At 48.7% G+C, this 15,726-nt stretch overlaps 1 protein-coding gene across 1 annotated transcript in view; it reads right to left on the bottom strand.

Moving 5' to 3' along the window:
- The window catches only part of Lrrn2 (leucine rich repeat neuronal 2), a 59,377-nt gene that overhangs the window by 28,569 nt on the left and 15,082 nt on the right, over nt 1-15,726 (bottom strand). The gene's annotated exons all lie outside the window — the stretch shown is intronic.

Raw genomic sequence — 15,726 nt, 5'->3', positions numbered from 1 at the left:
CGGAGGAAAGGTTTGGAATGAAAACTGAGTGAGGAGAGAGCCCCTCCCCGCAGCTGTGTGGCTGGACAGGCACCACTGGCAGCCTACCCTACCCAGTCCTGCCCCTACCACCTCCCTCCTCCCTGCTCCCCTTCCCCAGCTGGCCCCCTACTAAGTGCCCAGGTGTCTCCATGTGCCAAGGTACCAGATGCCTGCTGCTGCCTTCCCCAGCAGGGGTTGGCATACTGCCAAGCAGCAGTCTCACAGGGGGGGATTTTCAAGTCGTCTTTAATTAGGGAGACAATAGGAGGCTGGGAAGAAAGGGAAAGGTGGTGGACTGCTTCAAGGTCTGTCAAAACAGGAGCTACACACCCGAAGAACCTCATGGAAGTGGAAAGAGAGGGAGGGAAAGACAGGCAGACACTGGGGCTGCTGCCCTGTAACACACCCCATCTGTGAGTGGGTGTGTGGGCACTGTGGAAGAGCACAGGGCTGGCTACACACTCAGCTTTGTCTCAGTATGCTCTATGTCTGGCAAGTTAATTGCCCTGGATCTCAGTTTCCTCTTCTGTGCAATTAGAGTAGAAATCCCTTAGAGATGTCAAAAGTGATCCCTCTGGAGTAGGGACTGGATAAATGGTGGCCGCTTCCTGTGGGAGAGCCACACCTTCCAGGGCTAGATGGCAGCCCCCTTGCTGAACACAAAATAGCTGGGACTGTACCCCTGTAATTAAGCATTCGTGAACCTGAGGCGGGAGGATTAGCAAGTCAAGGCTATCCTTGGCTACAAAGGAAGTTTAAGGTTAGCCTGGGCTACATGAGACCTCAAAAACAAAAAACAGCAATCCAAAGGCAGAGTATGCCCAAGAACCACAGAGCCCTGTGAGCTGCAAATCCCATGCTCCTTCCCCGGTTTCGGGCTGCTCAGAGGGTGGGGTCTAGAGACCTACGAGGGAACCAGGGCCGAGTGGGTGATTCCCATGTGAAGCTGTGTCCACCCTACTGTCTCAGGGCAGTGTCTTGTCTGCCTCTAGAGCCACTGTCCCCTTTTCTGGACTCAGCTGGCTTGGGGTGAGTCTACTCCTTCGGGCTTGCTCCTTGTGCAACTTTGACCCCTAAGCAAGGTCGTAAGCTGTCCTCAGTGCTTTTTTTTTTTTTTTTTAATTTATTTTTTATGTATGTAAGTAAGTCTTAAACACACCAAAAGAGGGCATCCGTTCCCAGTACAGATGGTTGTGAGCCACCATGTGGTTGCTGGGAATTGAACTCAGGACCTCTGGAAGAGCAGTCAGTGCTCTTAACCGCTGAGCCATCTCTCCAGTCCAGGTCAGTGCTTTTGAAGCAAAGACCTGCATCTACCTCTTTCTACTTTCCAACGGAAGAAATGGAGGGGCCAGGTTTGCTCCCCTACCCCCACTCCCAGAAGCACATGGCCAGAACTCAGCATCCGCCACCCACGGGCAGGATGAAAGCGCAATGCCTGGCTACTGAATTCTAAATGTCAGGGAGGCTCCACTCCTCTGAGTTCCGCTCCTCTGCTATGGAGTGATGATAAGCTGGCCCTTACCCTGGGACCCGCCAGGGGCTGTTCTAAGCACTTAGCACGGATTCTTGCATCTAGTCCTGTGATGCGTCTACCCCAATTTGTAGGCAAGATTGTAAAGAGACAGGGCCATGCAGCTAAAGCTGGGATTTGAATCTTTACAGTCTAGCCTCAGACTAGAGTCTGTGTCCTAAAGCCCTCCTGCCACACGTGGGCGCTCTCCTCTTCCTCTTTGTGAATCCAGAGACAGGGACAGTCTACAAGCTAAACACGATCCAGCGTCTGTCCTGAGGAAGCCTTTCATCCAGCAATGCAGCCGGGCAGAGGTGCCTTATGGCTGTGACATGTTGCACAGGCACCTGCAATCTAGGATGCTGGTTTTGGGGACTGTACAGTGGCCTTAGAGCCTCCCATCTCCTCTTAGCTTCTGATGTTTCTGTTTCCTCTCCTGCCCTCTGGCTCTCTGTATCTGCATGTGACAAATCACACCCATTGGTAGGTACACAATAACATTATTATTGAAAAACGAGAAAACACAAAAAACAGGGAGGAAATTTAAGCTATGTTCTGGCTCTCCTCCAGGGGCTAACTGCTGTCATACTCCAACTCTGTCTCCCCAGCTTTTTCCTGTGGTGATAAACATTGTTTGTCTCTCTCCCTGTCTCACGCCATCTTTTTTTTTTAAACCATTTTTTTTTGATACAGCACATCTTCCAATTGCTTTTGAAAATTATTCATTTTTATTTCATGCGTAATGAACGTTTTCGCCTGCAGGCACGTATGTGCACCACATGCATGCAGTGCCCTAAGAGGCCTGAAGAGGGCATCAGGACTCCTGGGACTGGAGTTAGAGACATTTGGGAGCTGCCATGCAGGTGCTGTGAAGCAAACCCAGATCCTGTGCTGTGGGAAACAGAGGAAGGCCCTCCGGGATGAAGTTCTGAGTGAATGTGTATTGTTGACATGGGCAGAGCCATGGCAAGGACCCCAGTGCCTCAGCCTCATGAGACCTTCTCCAGTGAAGCTCAGAGGTGTGACAAAGCCTCTTTTGTGGGGATCCAAGTACAAATGCTGACAGTGTGTGCAAAGTGTCCAGCCATAGCTTTCTCTGCCCCACACCATGACTAGAGCTGAACACGGTTCCCCTGCAGAGACAGCTCCTACCAACATTAGCTAAACCTGCTTCCTTGATTTAGCTATACACACTAAATAAACTCTGCCCCTTGATCCATTTGTATGCAATAACCCTGCCTTTCCACATAATACACAGGCAGAGCTCCTAGGGTGCTGAGGTTTCTCCATCAGAGTCCAGACCACCTGGCCCCAGCTTTTGTATGGGCTTGTCTTCTCTTCATTCCTTCACTGCCCCAGTCAGTCAGTCCCTACAGCCTTGCTTGTAAGAACTTGGCATAGTACAAAAGCAGTAAGTGTCCTTAATCGCTGAGCCATCTTCCCAGCACCTTCCTGCTGCTTTGGGGAAAAAAAAAATAGCCAGAAGAAAGTTTCTTGAAAATTTGCATGCGTACACATCTTTCACTCGACATGGCTAACTGACATTTTGGTAGGATTTGACATTGAAACAACCTGCTCCCGGAATTTCTAAATGTTCTGTTCCATCGTCTGCTTGCTGCCAGGGTAGCTGCTGAGCAGACTGCTGTACCCCAAAGCCCGTCTTTGCCTTTCTAGATATCTGCAGAATCTTGCTTTTATCCTCCATATTGTGAAATTTGAGGCAGGGTCTTGACATGTTACTCAGGCTGGTTCTCAAACTCCTGGATTCAAGCAAGCCTCCTACCTTAGTTTCCCAAAATCTCGACTTACAGAATGCAATGATGCTGCTGTGTTCAGCTTTAGTTGGGTTCCTTAGTATTATTTTTAACTGTGCCCATCACTGAGAGGACCCTTACAATCTAAAAAGTAGCCATCATTATTTAGGGAAAGAGGACACCCATACAACGTATAGATAAGTGCTGGAGATCAAACGTAGGGTCTTGTGCATGCTAGGCAAGGATTTTGCCACTCAGCTATATCCTAGAACTTAGTGTATCAAGAAAGAGTCTTGATATGTAGCCCAGGCTGGCCTGAAACACTCGGCCCTACTGTTTTGCCCCATGAATTGGGATTTAGGTGTGAGCCACCACACCCAGACAGAACAGACATTTTAAATTTCCAAGAGTTCATTCTTCTTTTTTGCATCCAACCTTAAATACCTACTAGCATGGATTAAAATGTATAACAAATAGAATAAGATATATCCATGCATTGCAGTATTGCTATCCCAATCACATCAGGAACGAAGTAACAATGTGTGCAGCAAGATGGAACCTTGAATGCACAACAGTTCGAGAAGCCAGACGTGAAAAGCTACACACTAAATGATTCTGCTTATATAAAATGTCAGGGCAGGCTGCTTTATAACTATAGAAAGGAGTTAGTAGTTGCCAGGGATGAGGAATGGGGGAGCAAGTGCCTATTAATAGGCACAGGGTTTCTTGGGAGGGGTCATGAAAATATCCTAGAATTAGGGGTGATGGTCGCATAGCTTCGTGAATCCCCAGAACCCTACTAAACTGTGTGTAATAATAAGATGAGTTTTATGGAGTCTGAGCTAGTCCCTAACTTTAAAAAGCATCTCCTGCTCTTATTTTGTGGCCACAATTTCTTCTTGGAGGATATCACCTATGGTGGCCTGGTGGCCTGGTGGCCTGTTGGTCCCGTATACTTCCACCATAATGTTTGATTTCTTCACATTTTTTTTTTATCTATTTTACCTTTCTGCCCAATATTAGAAATTTTCTCTTAGAATCTTGTGGCTCAAAAACCATTGGCCAAAGCCAATGGTTTGCATTTTCTGAGAGAGGCCTTGAAAGGCTGATTTAAAACATCCCACATGCCCGAGGAGAGCTGTGAACTGGTAAGTGTCACCTCAAGAGAGCTCAATACCCATGTGCCCAGCATCACCAGCACCCCCTGAGCTGCTGGAGGGGCAGTGGGAAGGCAAAGACCTCTTCGTGTTGCCTGCAAACTGTTGGCAACTCCTCCATGGTTCAAACTTGCCTCATCTCCATTTGTGTTCGTGCCCACATCCCCAGGTGTTCACTTCTTAGTCAGTGTCTCAGGGGTTCACTGCTGTGACGAGACACCATGACCAAGGCAACTCTTATGAAATAAAACATTTCATTGGGGCTGGCTTGCAGATTCAGAGGTTTAGTATATTATCATCATGGTGACAAGCATGGTGGTGTGCAGGCAGACATGGGGGTGGAGGAGCTGAGAGGTCTACATCTTGAACCACAGGCAGCAGAAGGGAGCCACACTGGGTAGAGCCTGAGCATAGGACACCTCAAAGCCCACAGTGACACACTTCCTCCAACAAGGCCACACCTCCTTTTTTTTTTTTTTTTTTTTTTTTGGTTTTTCTGAGACAGGGTTTCTCTGTATAGCCCTGGCTGTCCTGCCTCCCAAGTGCTGGGATTACAGGCGTGCGCCATCAACGACCGGCTTAAGGCCACACCTCCTAATAGTGCCACTCCCTAATAGGCCAAGCATTCAATCACAGGAGTCTGGGAGTGGGAGAGTGGGGGGGGGGGATGGGGGGAGGGAGACATTCTTATCCAAATCGCCACAGCCTATCTGGGAAAGACAGTTTTCTCTAGGGTGTTTTGGGGGTAAGGAAGGGACAGTCACAGGTTGAGATGTAGTTAGGAGACTATTGTTTTAGGACCATGGAGTTCTGAACCTTTGTGTGGCTCTGTGGCAGGAGTAGCCCATCCCTCCTCTCTGCCCTCCCTGTAGCCCTCCATCTACAAGGCTTTTCGCTCTCTTCCAAGTCAATGTGCTCTCTTTAGTTTCCACAACGGGACAGAAGCTGCTCATTCGCTTTGCTCTGCTCTCCCTGCCCCTCCTTTGCTTTCGTTCCAGTGTGACTTGGGAGGTAGCAGGGAGACCCTTGGATGTGTTTAGTCTGACATGCTTAACCAGAATGCCTTCCTAGCTCCTGATGTAGCAGACCCTGGCATTTCAGGGTCAGGATAAAGTTGTGTCTGCTGTCCTGACCATGATCTACCATGATACGGCCTATATTGCTGACCTGCAAAGGTTGAGACTGGTATTGGGAGGGCACCAGGCCAGCTGGGCGCTGGGGACTGTGCCCTGCTAGGCACTCATTACAGTTCCAAGCCACACTTTAGTGCATGTTATGGGGGAAATGATGTGGTCCTCTCTAATCTACAGACTCAAGGGCTAGGCTGTATCCCTTGAGAATGTCAAGGGTCTATTGTACCTCTGTCGCTATGGAAACCAGTTCCCTTGTGGCAGTCATGTTTGTAACATCCTCAGTGATGTGATGCACAGAGATTGGAACGCAACAGTCCCCAGATAGAAAGCCACCTTCCCCCTAACCACTGACCACATCCTTTCACGATGTCTCCAAGGTCTCCTAAGCCTGAGTGCCTGGCTGGAAAGTGTGTCAACTCAGAGAAAAAAAAAAAGAGGATGAGCCTGTTGACCTGTTCAGGTCTAGAATTACTCAAGGCTACTTAGAGCTGCTTTGAAACCCACTTCCTAGGACTTCTGCTTTCATGTTCACCTGTGTGTGTGCGTGCGTGCGTGTGTGTGTGTGTGTGTGTGTGTGTGTGTGTGTGTGTAGGTTTGGAACACAGCTCTTAGACTGTGTGTGGGTGTTGGATAGTTCAAAAGTCATTTCTGTTTGGTTTTGAAATGCATCATAGGTTTTTTTCCCTTCTAGCATACTTACTATGCAAACGAGTTAATATGTGTGAAGTACTTCGAACAGCCCGGCTCATGGTGAGTGCTTTAGAAGTGTTTGCTATTATTATTATTACTAAAATTGTATTTAGCTTGGGCCTGTATGAAAACAAATTTGCATCCCCTGCTTCTTTGCAACAATCCTAACAAAGAAACTGGATGCCACGGAGACCCGGAGACGAAGAAATCCTGGGTCTTCGGACTTCTTTACATAACGGGATAAGACACGACACCATCTACCATTTGTCTGTTCTCTCGCTTTACTGGGATGACTCTTTACCAAGAACTGATGCTGGTGCCTGCAAAGGTGTTTGTAGCCTCTTTTCGGGGCATCCTCCTGGCCGCCTTCTCTGGGGCAGGGAGGGTAGGGATCTCTGCTCCTCCTCGCCAGCTTCAGCTTCCGGCTCTGCCCACTGCTCCTCCCAGCCACTCTCTCATCTGTAATTGTGTCTCGTCTCTCCCCGCCCTCTCTACCAGGGCCACCATGACTTTCCTTCCCACCCCCCGGGCTAAGCACTCTTAGAGGCTGCTCTTGTTCATTGTTCAGTCAGAATATCCAGCACGGGGCCTGGCAGGGAGTGGATATTAACAATGTTTGGTTTTCTTTGGGGGGCGGGAAATAAACATCACCTTATTTCTCTAGTAGCTGCCCAGTGTCCTCCACCTGTCCCCTCCTTTCTTCCTTACACACACACAGACACACACACACACACACACACACACACACCTTCTTCCTTCCCCTGGGTAGCAGCTCCTCTGCTTGCCTGGTGCGGGAGGAGGGGCCGTGTTTTGCCAGGAAAGCCCTTCTGACCCAGCCGGGGAGAAGGGCTGGAAGTGGTTCCCCAGTTCAGCATGTCAGCACTGATACCTCCACACAGGGAGGAGGCTTGTTCTGTGCAATTTCCATCTCATTTGTCTCTTCATTTGTAGCCGAAATTGGCCAATTTCATCTGGAGTGTGCCTGGACTTTCTAGCAACCCACACCCGACAAATGAACAACTTTCGTTGCTGTCTAGAGAGGGGCTGGCAGGAGCAGGCCCAGGGTCTCCCAAGCTGAGCCTCCCGTGCACAAAGGTTTGAAGAGTGACACCCCTACATATGACCTCCACACCTGAGTGTAGTCTCCATGGGGGGGGGGAGTGGGGGGAGCCAGGAGGACTAGGAAACTGAGTGGTAGGGGCTTAGGGTTAGACCTGACGTTTCTCTGTGTCTCAGGAGAAGCCAAAGCACACAGGACAGGAGAGAGGTGGCTTGCCCATTGAAAGTTAGACAGCACAGACCTGCCAAAGGAAAGAAGTCAGATTCTATTCAGGTGAAGTTAAGAGCAGGGAAGATGAATCTGCGTGGCCAGGCTCCAAATTCGCTTCTCTTGTTAAGGAACATGAGGGAACGGGGTGGTACTGTGTGTTCTAGACCTTGCTCTGGGAGCGATAACATGGGGGACACTGCAGCCCTCACGTTCACATAAACCAAGTTCCACACTGAGAATCTGCTTGTTCTTTATGGATTCTACCACAGAGCTTGGGGGGGGGTTCCCCCAGTGTTCCCCAAACTTTATTGTGCTTATGATCTCATTGGAGTTTATTTGAAATACAAAGTTCTGGACCCCTGGTCTGAACTGCAAATGTATTATTCATTTTTTGTTTCATTATTTATTCACTAGATGGCTGCTAGATCCTTGGACTTCCATTCACAGCTGCTGCTGACCATTGCTGGGGAGCTGGACTACAGACTGTAAGTCATCGACAAATTCCTTTACTCTATAGAGACTACCCATCTGTTCTGTGACTCTAGAGAACCCTAATACAATGGGGAATCTGTGGTCTTAATGCCCCCCACCTATAAGGATATCTTGAAACAGGCAGTCCACAGGCCATAGAAGAGCACAGAGAACCTTGGACAGCTATCTAGACGAAGGGTCTAGATTTTGCCAAGAGCCATATAAGTGGCTATGTGGTGAGGGGTCCCCAGTCGCCCATGGCAGGGAAGGTCAGAGGTTGTCCAGGCTGTCAATAAAGGAAGGGCTGTCAGAACTACAGATGAGGCAGTCGACTAAGCTTACATCAGGACAGGATGAAGACAAGGGGAGAAAGATTCCTCCACACCAGGAGCCTTTTCCAGCACTCCTGTCCCTGGCATCTGCCCCAGGACGGCTGGGCAGCTTCATCAAGTGGCCAGCTGCCCAGGGAGTGCAGTCCCCAGCAGAAGGATGGCGTGAGATTGCAGGGTCTACCGAGTGGACTTTATCAGTCTGGGATTCTTCAGCATGCATCTGCCGTTCAGCAGAATGAAACTAGATCCTGAAGACATGCGACTGGAGATGCAGCCCTGGGGAGAGTGCAGACTATGTGGCATCTCAATAGAGAGATGCCAGGGTAGGCTGGGTGTCTGAAAGCAAGTGCAAATGATGTCTGCTAAGCCGCCTGTGAAGACCTGAGAGGCCTCTGACTGAAGGAGCAGAGCCACACACAGGCATGGGACAGATTTCCGGTATCGGCCCTTCACAAGACCACCATCCACTGAGCAATGTTCCGTTGCTTTACAGAGGATGGCATCAAGACAGATCACCAAGCTGTTCAAAGCCACAGACGTACACAGTGGGAACTGGACTCAGGTCCACATGGCTCAGGACTGGGATCTGTCTGCTGTCCTTGCCATTTTCCTCAGTCTGTGGTAGGATGGTTAAGGATTTCCCAAATGTTCTCACCTTGCTGTAGTTTATTAGTGTGCTACGTGAAGTGGGTACTGAGCTCTAATGTTATTGAGCAAAGATCAATCTGCAGTCAAAGAGTGAAGAACGCAGGCTGAACAGTCAGTCAGTAACTGGGCCTTGGAACTGAGATAGAAGATGGATTCTCCCAAGTTCTCCCCAGTCGTTTATCACTGGGGATGATTCTTCTCAAGATACAGCCTATTTCACAAGTTTTAGAAACTGACTTTTCTGGGCCCTCCCTCCTCCTATGGGGAGACAGAGGCCCAAGGAGCTTTGGTGGGGTTAAGTGTTCTGTGTTCAAAGCCTTTGAACAAGGGCAGCTTGGGCATACATGTGGTTACTGTTCCCTTGTTCCTTCAGCAAACATTTTGAGCCAAGTGTGGTTTCTCCTGCCTGCCCACTTGACACTGGGGAACGTGCCCTGCCTTCCCCACCTCAGTGCTAATTACACCGGTGACTGGGGGCTCTCCAGTCAACCCAGCATGCATCCGCATTGGTGGACATTCTGCTTCATCCTACAAGCTGTTTGTAATGTCAGTTCGTGTTATCCATTCTTTGCACCCTGTCTTCTATCACCTCCCTAATGGAAAGGCAGGACACAGCCCCCACAGGCTAACATTCATCTTCTCAGCCTGACCCTTGGGAAGGCTATTAAACTGCTGTTGCCAGATATAGGAGAGGGAAAAAAAAATGAAACTGCTCAGGGGAGCAGTGAAGGGCAGAGGGACTCTGTGCCATCCATAAGTCAGGCCAAGGAGAAACAATGTGAGCTTTTAAGGGAGAGCTAGCTCCCAACCAGCGAGGCCGGGGGGAATGGGCTTCCACTGGAAGAGGCCAGACTCTGCAGGAGGATGAGATCACTGCTGTTCCATCTCAATTAAATCATTAGAAAACGTCCTCTCCCAAAGCACTGCAGAAGAAAATACGGAAGCTGGTAGATCGGCCCTATATAGATGTATGATTGCAGCTCATCCTTCTTCCTCTGGCTTCTGCCCCAGCACTCTGCGCAGCCTGGTGGAACACGTTCTGCTGGGCACCATCTGCACTGTAGAAGCTGGCAGGTATGGTCTCTGCTGTCCTTTATGCCCTCTCTGCCAGCTTGCCCCTTCCACCTGCCTTCCCTGTGACGTACAGAGAAAGAGCTCTTAAACTATCCTCATCTCTTCCCACCCCAGGAAACTCAATCGCTTACTCTCCTTCCTCTGCCTTTAAGGAGAACAAAGTGTCCCCCTGGTCATCGCTTCTATCCACAGGTCCCTTCTGCTTCAGCCTCCCTGATCTGCTCTTGGAACTCCGGGCTATTTGTTTATCCTCATCTCCCCAACCACCAACCTCTGGAAACTCCTGGCATTAGTTAGCAGGCTAAGAACTCTGACTCCCGACTCCTAGCTCCACGCTTCCCTTGAACTCTGTACTTTCTGGACCCAACCTCTGCTCACCCGCAGGCGTATTCTCCTCTTTCATGGGCTCTCTTTACAACCACGTGTAATCTCATGTACTACCAGAGTTGGCCCAGCGGCCATCTTTCACACAGATATTTTTCTTTCCCATTCTGTTTCCTCAAATACCAAATTCTACTTGTGTTCTTAGAGATCTACTTACATATTCTAAATCAGATATGTTACCCCTCTGCTCTGGTGGTGGCCCCACTTCCTAATAGTCCGTTCTATGTCCCCAGTTACCATTCTATCTGCTTTAGTCAGCTTTCCACTACTGTAACAAAATACATGAGATACCTCAACTTACAAAGAGGAAAGGTTTATTGAACCCATAATTAGGGAGGTTTCAGTCATGACTGATTGGTCCTGTTGCTCTGGGCCACTGGGAAGTATGTCATGGTGGGAAGCATGTGATGAAGAAAACTGTTCACAGCATGGCAGGAATAGGGAAAGAGGAAGAGACTGTGGTTCCTACAATCCTTCCTGTTTGAAGGCCTAAACCCAACCGCACCACTCCGGGAATACACCTCTAATACGCTGTCCTTTGGGAGCCCCTACTCAGAGCATTATACCATCTTTTTGGTGTCCCAATGCCTGAGTGCTCATATGTTCCAGGGCCTGAGGACACAGTTCCAAATGGATACCAGCAGGCCACAATTACTATCAAGTCTCATTTTAAACTGTTTGTAAAGAAACCATCTCAGCAGACAGCGCTTGCTTTCCTCCAGTGTTTTCCCCCTGAGTTTGTGTGTCCCTGGGCACCACCGCTGAAGAGCAAGTTACTTACGAGAACTGTTCTCCAGTGCCCAGCATGAGCTCAGCAGACAGGAGATGCCTCGGGGATTCTGCTCAAAGCAGACTCTTTTCTACATACAGCTATGGGCACTGGAGCCTTTGTGCTGAGGTAGGTCCTGTTATGCAGAACCATTTCTAGGGGGAGTCTAAGCCATTGGTTCTTCATTAGGCAGAGCCTAGCTGTACCTGTGGCCCTTGGTAGGGCCTTGGTTGGACTAAACTGTATATTTTCTTCAAGGTCATGTACATATTTCCACATGCTCCCTGTATCAGTCCTACCATGGAGCCCAGTGTATCCTCAGTGTGTCCCTACAGGCAGTGATTGGTTCTCATCACCCTACCAATGAGAGGGAGGCAGGAGGAGCTCAACAAGATGTCCTCTGGGTGTTGTACCCATGGCAGGGCTGGTCTAACTGTGGTTCCTTTCCAGTCCCTTAACGCCTTCTGGCGCTGCATGCCTCAGGTTGAGGACTAGGAGCTTCACAAATCCTCCTTAATTAAACCTCTTGGGGCTCCTGCTGAGTGGTAATGACTTGTCACCCCTTCCATGAGCAAAAACACCCAGGCAGATTTTGCAGTTTATGGTGGGCATGTTCAGGACCGACCTGACAGATTGTCTTGATAGGCGGAACCTGCACACCCTGACCCAGGACCACTCAGCCTGACCCAGGACCTGACATCTTGACCCAGCACTCCCTAGGAAGGCAACAGTTACAAGGAGCAGGGACTGCAAAAGTTGCTAGGCATTTTGATTAGCTGAGCAACCTGCAAATTAGATGCAAGCTACCATGCAAATATGGAAATTACAAGACAACGAATAGTTTTGGGGCATTTTAGGCAATAAAATGGCAGACCTGTCTGCGATCAACATTTATAGTCCCAATTTTACTTTCATTCCAAGTAAAATGGGAAGTGTGGATGTTGGGCACAATACTGAGAGGATCTAGTCTTGTTTTGCAAGAGGTGGCACTCAGGGCAAGCTATATGTAATTCTCACTCGTGTAAACACAGGCACATCTCATGGGCAAGCATTTACTGAGGACCTACTGTGTGTAGAAGAACTTTCCATGTGCTAGGGTAAGAGCATATACTACCCTCATGAAGTAGAACTCAGTGGAATAAACATCTATTCTTTTTCTCTCATTTAATATTTACTAAATTCCACTTGCTAGTCTTGGGACCCTGAGCATGTTAGTCTCCTCACTTGTAAAACCCAGTGAGACAATTATCTCCTGGTGGCTGAATGGTCCAACAAATAGCAGTGCATCCAACCCTCTCTTGGAATACTACTTGGCAACAAAGACTGACAGATGGTCGATGTTGACCATGACTTGGTGGACCTGGAGGAGAGTGTGCTAGGTGCAGGGGGGAGAACTAATGATTCATCTTACAGAACATCTGGCATCCTATAAACTGTAGTGATAGAACAGAAAGAACATCTGGACATCATATAACTAGTGGCAACAGATTGGTGGGAATGTACTGTTATAAAGGGACAGCAGAGCTGATCCTGTACCTCTAACTATTTACATTATTTAGTAACATGAGATAATGTCTCATTGTGTAGCTCAGGCTAGCCTAGAACTCTCTATGTAACATAGGCTAGCTGTGAGTGCTGGGATAACAGACATGTCCACCATGCCTAGCTTCTGTTCAGTATCTTGATTTCAGTTGTAGTTACACAAAGCTACACACACACACACACACACACACACACACACACACACATATACACACACATGAACATGAAATATAGATAAGGACTATGGGTCACACCAAATCAGGTTCCTGATTTCTTTCCTTCCTTCGTTCCTTCCTTCGCTCCTTCTCCTCCCACACCCAAGACAGGATTTCTTCATTAAGTTCTGGCTGTCCTGGAAGTTGCCCTGTAGACCAGGCTGGCCTCAAACTCAGAGATCTGGCTCTACCATCAAAGTTGTGCGCCACCTTTCCTGGCTTAGTTTCCTGACTTTGATATTGCAGTGTAGTTAAGCAGGATTTTAAATGCAGGAAAGGCTGGATGAAGGGTCCTTAGGACTTCTCCGTACATTTCTTTGTACCTGCAGTGAATCTATACTTGGTTTAAAATAAAAAGCTGCTTTAAAATTCAGTGCATCTAGTCCACAGCAAGTGTTCGATGCGTGTTATTTTATCGCTACTGTGGAACACCAGCCTGGGAGTCCCCCTGTGAATAAAACTCAGGCTCTGTCATTGAGGAGCTTCCAACCCAACAGAAGGAAAAGACCAGAGAAGAAGGGCCTTTCGTAGACTATGCAGAGTGTGCTCAGTATGTGGGAGGACTTTCTTGGAAGGCATGTCAGTAGACCTGTATGCCAGCCGAGGTGTGGGGAAGAGCCAGCCAGGAGGGGAGACTGGGAAGGCCCCCAGAGGTCAGAGAGCAGCAGGGAGTGGCCAGGGGAGGAGTGGGGAAACTGGCTCAGGCAGTGAAGGCTGAGGAGAGGCTGGTGGAAGCCAAGCCGGGAAGCATGGCTCTGGGTCTTCAGGAGAGGATGTGAGGAGCCACTGTCCTCCGTTAGCCTCCATGTTTTCCTTCTTCACTATGGGTTCTGCCTCTGGATGGGACACTGACCCTAGCCTGGAGTAAAGGTTCTTAAGGTCTCTGACAAAAGTACAAGGTTGGCTCCCCTCAAGTACAGGTTGTACCCGAGATCCTATCTTCCACCCCACGGGGGTTTGGGGTTTGGTGTGACTCCTCCATCTTTTGTTATGGTTTATCTAGAGCATACAGCAGCTGCTTCCCACAAGCAAAGCCATGGAGCAGTGGGCATAACATTGGAGCCGTCCCCAAACACCAGGCCCAGATTCAACTCTGCTTGATCAGCCCCGGGACTGCATGGGAGCCACCAAACCCCACAGTGCAGGTTCCTCCACAGTGCAGTAGGCAAACCTGACACGCGTTCCAGCTTCCTCAGGAGCACGAAGGGAGATGCAATTGAGCATCGGAATGTTTGCGAAGGTCCTGCAAGTTTCAAAGAGAACTTCAAATGTCAGATGTGAAAGGGTTCTTGAGAGAGCTACTGGCGAGGAGGGGGTCTTCACTAGAGACCCTGGCTCCCCTTAAACCTGGGCTGGGTCTGCAGCTGGTGGAAGAGAAGGAAGAGAGATGCTGAGGAACACTCAGAGGCCATTGACAAGATCCAGCCACTGGCTCTACCAGTGCCATGCTCAAGAGTTAGACTTCCCTCTAGCTGAGGAATTAAAAAAAATATTTATTTTTTTATGATTTTTTTTATGTGCATGTGTGTGGCTGGCTTGCATTGTACAAGTATTGCAAGTATGTACACCACATTCAAGCCTGGTGCTTGTGGAGGTCAGAAGAGAGAATTGGGTCCCCTTGGTTTAGAATTACAGTTAGGAGCTGCCACGTGGGTGTGAGGAATTGGGCCTCAGTCCTCTGTGAGAGCAGCCAGTATCTGCTGAGCCAACTCTCCAGCAGCCCTACCCGCTTTTTGCTAGGAGATTCTTTTAGTGTTTAAAGTTATTTTCTTAATGAATTCACTCCTAAATATTTTTCGTTCTCTCTGCTCTTTTTGTGGTGTTTGAAGCAGAATCCCACTACGTAGCTCAGGCTGGACCCAAACTCATGATCCTCCCGTTTCTACCCTCAAGAGAACTAGTGTTATAAGTATGCAATTACCACACCCAGTCCTCCTCATTTGAGATTTTGAGAGAGCTCCTTGCATGGCCCGGGCTGGCCTTGGATGTGACATCCTTCTGCTGACAGCTCCCTAGTGTTGGGGTTACAGGTATGAGCCACCTTACTTGCTCTGAATTTTTGTGAATACCTAATCTGTGCCAGGTACCAGTGATGCAAGGTAGTCACCGGTGTGACTGAAGTGTCTCTATCCTCATGGGGATGCAGCCTAGTAAAGGAGAAAAGCATTTATTTGCAAAGTTCCCATTGGTGTGATTAGCTATTGAGATGCATGTTGTGGGACCCGAGAGATGGCTCATAGGTTAAGGGTGCTTGCTGCTCTTCCAGAGGATCCAAGTTCGGTTCCCAGCTCGTGTCAAACAGCTTACGGTGTCCTGTAACTCCAAGGGATCCAATCTCTCTTCTGGCCTCTGCTTGTACCTGCACACATGTGGCACATACACATACAGACAAGCCCACATAAAAATAGGAATAAGCCTTTTGTAAAAAGGATGTGCTAGGTGTGGTGGTGCACATTTTAACCCTGGGACTCAGAAGGCAGAGGCGGGTGGATCTCAGTGAATTGCAGGTCAGCTAAGATTGCACAGTGGGACTCTGTTCCAAAACAAACAAACAAACAAACAAACAAACAAACAACAAACCATTGTAAAAAGAATGCATATTGCAAAGGAGACACATGGGATACTGTGAGTGTTTTCCAGGGATTTGAGGAGGTAGAGGATCAATTTTCTAAAGAAAGGCAATTGACGCTTATACCTGAATGTCAAGAGAAGTATAGGACTGGAGTAGCAAAGGGACAGGGGACAGAGACACG

The sequence above is a fragment of the Apodemus sylvaticus genome, chromosome 12 (assembly GCF_947179515.1).
Source record: "Apodemus sylvaticus chromosome 12, mApoSyl1.1, whole genome shotgun sequence".
NCBI classification, from domain to species: Eukaryota; Metazoa; Chordata; class Mammalia; order Rodentia; family Muridae; genus Apodemus; species Apodemus sylvaticus.
Note: the sequence above shows the minus strand (reverse complement) of the source record. Positions and strands in the feature narration are given on the sequence as shown.